The sequence below is a fragment of the Daucus carota genome, chromosome 9, assembly GCF_001625215.2.
Source record: "Daucus carota subsp. sativus chromosome 9, DH1 v3.0, whole genome shotgun sequence".
In the NCBI taxonomy this organism is placed as follows: Eukaryota; Viridiplantae; Streptophyta; class Magnoliopsida; order Apiales; family Apiaceae; genus Daucus; species Daucus carota.
The window spans coordinates 16,001,180-16,004,373 of record NC_030389.2 but is presented as its reverse complement, the minus strand read 5'-3'; positions in this window follow the sequence as shown (position 1 = coordinate 16,004,373).

Here is a 3,194-nt window from a genome sequence, read left to right as displayed (position 1 = left end):
GAGGAGAGAGGAATTCCTTTTGTTTTGAAAGATTCCCCTCAACCATTGTTTAATTCTCAGAAGCTGAACCTCTGTTAGAAACTCCCGTTGTCATTAGATATAAACTCAAACAGGAAGACCTTAAAATGAAAGAGAGTAATGAAATTAAAGATGAGATCCTGACATCACTGAAACCAATCAAAATGAAAGGCAATGTTAGGTTGCCTAAAGCTGGTTTAGGTGTCAACTCTGAGAGAACTAAATTCAACAAGCCTAATAGTTTTGTGAACAGTAGGAATAGAGATAATAGATGTCACTCTACTGAGAACTTTAAATCTGTTAATAAAGTTAGAGTAGAATCTGTTGATGTTCCTACTACTGTGAATGATATTTCTGTTGCTCCTGTATTTGATGCATGTCATAAATTTTGTGGTGTTGATAACTGTATGCTTTGTGCTTTCAATACTATGTCTGCTTATTTTAGAAATTTGCATGCTAAAAATGAAAACACATCACCGAGACAACACACAAACAATAAGAATGCTAGATCAAAGACTGCTAGTCCTCCTCGTGTTAGGAAGGAGACTTATGTTCCAAAGCCTAAAACCAAGGTTTACAAGGCTGTTGTTAAGGAAGTAAGTTCAGTCAAGAGTGAGTCAAATATCAGTCCAAGAGGCTCTGTTGTATTACCTGATAGAAATCAATTCTTTAAGTTTGCTGGACCCAATGAAGTGTGGGTCCCAAAGAAGGTTTATCAGTATGTCTTTTGCAGGGTGCCAGTGGAACTGTACGAGTTACTTGGGTGCTTGACAGTGGAGCGTCAATGCACATGACTGGCACAAGATCCCTGCTGGAAGACATAAGAGAAGGAGCTGGCCCAACAGTCAGTTTTGTTGATAATAGCAAAGGTCGTACTGTGGGATATGGCAAGTACAAAATTGGATGGATCATCATAGAAGATATTGCTATAGTTGAAGGACTTCAACATAATCTCCTGAGTGTCAGTCAGTTTTGTGACAAGGGATATTATGTTCATTTTGAAAAAGAGATATGTATCATTAAACATATCAAGGATAAGCGTCCTTCACTATGTGGCATAAGGAAAGGCAATATATTCGTAGCTGATTTGACTTCAGGTTCAGGAAACGAAGTTCACAGTTTCTACGCAAAGGCGTCTGCTGATGATAGTTGGTTATGGCATAAGAAGCTCTCACACCTCAATTTTAAAACTATGAACTCTCTAGTTAAGAGAGATTTAGTGAGAGGTTTGCCTTCCCTGGAATTCTCAACTGATGATCTCTATGAAGCTTGTTAGAAAGGAAAAGCGAAGAGATCATCTCACAAAGGCAAAGCCATCAATACCATTATAGATCCAATCCATTTACTGCATATGGATTTGTTTGGCCCCGTGAATGTTACATCTATTGATGGAGAAAGATATGCCTTGGTCATTGTGGATGACTTCTCGAAATTTACTTGGGTTTACTTCCTTACTTCTAAGGATGAAACTCCGTTGACAGTAATTGATCATATGAAGCAAGTTGAACTGGATAAGGCATTTGAAGCCATTTTTGTTGGTTATACAAATAATGCTTATAGAGTTTTTGTAATTGATACTCTGTCAGTGAAAGTTAGTGTGGATGTTACATTTGATGACACTAAACTCCCTAGTTTGCAATCTGTTAATCCATCTGAGTCTCTGAAGTTTGACAACTATTTAGATTCTGATTCAGATGATGATGTGCCACCTGAGGTTGCAACAGGTGATGACAACAATGATGATAATGATCCAGGCAATGGTGGAGGAAATGACAATAATGCTGGAGATTCCACTGATGCTATTGGTGGATCATCAAGTCAACCTGGCAACAACTCAGGGGGGGCTGGTGGATCAACTAGTCATACACATCAGCTTACTGACAATACAGATGAATCATCAAGGACACAACTTCCAAAGGAAAGGATTTGGAGGAGAGATCATCCCTTTGATCTTATTATTGGTGATCCTGATATTGGTGTAAGGACTAGAAGTGCTACGACAAATGAATGTCTATTCCCTGGTTTTCTATCACAAGTAGAACCAAAGAAAGTAGATGAAGCACTTGCTGATCCTGATTGGCTTCTTGCCATGCAAGAAGAACTCAATCAATTTGAGAGACAAGAAGTCTGGGCCCTGGTTCCAAGGCCAAAAGGAAAGTCTACAATTGGAACTAGATGGGTCTTCCGTAACAAGTTAGATGGTGCTGGCATTGTTGTAAGAAACAAAGCCAGACTGGTCGCAAAGGGTTATTCTCAAGAAGAAGGAATTTATTATGATGAAACCTATGCTCCAGTTGCTCGTCTTGAAGCCATCAGAATATTCCTTGCATTTGCTGCACATTACAACTTCAAAGTTTATCAAATGGATGTGAAGAGTGCATTTCTGAATGGAAAGCTAGAAGAAGAAGTATATCTGGAGAAGCCCCCTGGCTTTGAAAATCCAGAATTTGCTGATTTTGTTTACTTCTTATTCAAAGCTGTCTATGGGCTCAAGCAGTCACCAAGGACATGGTATGACACTCTCTCTGAGTTTTTAATTGAAAACAATTTCACTAGAGGTGTCATAGACAAAACTCTCTTTTACAAATTGCATGATAATAATATGATATTTGTTCAATCTGGAAGACTCTTCTCCAGCAAAGACACCCATGGCCACTGCCACAAAGCTTGACCAGGATAAATCTGGTAAGAAAGTTTATATCTCAAGCTATCGAGGTGCGATTGGCTCTTTACTCTATCTCACTGCTAGTAGACTAGATATTATGTTTGCAACATGTTTGTGTGCTAGGTTCCAAGATGATCCTAAAGAATCACATCTTATAGCCGTCAAAAGAATCTTTAGATATCTTAAGGGTACACCTGGTTTAGGTATTTGGTACCCTAAGAATACTGGTTTTGACTTAACCGGCTATACAGATTCTGATTATGTAGGATGCAGGATTTATAGGAAAAGTACGTCTGGAAGCTGTCAATTTCTAGGACATCGGTTGGTTTTCTGGTATAGCAAGAAGCAGCACTCCTTGTCTACTTCTACTGCTGAAGCTGAGTATATAGCTGCTGGAAGCTGCTGTGCTCAGATACTGTGGATCAGAAACCAATTGAATGATTATGGTATTTCTGTCGACAAAATTCCAATATTTTGTGACAACACAAGTGCCATAGCCATTTCCAACAAT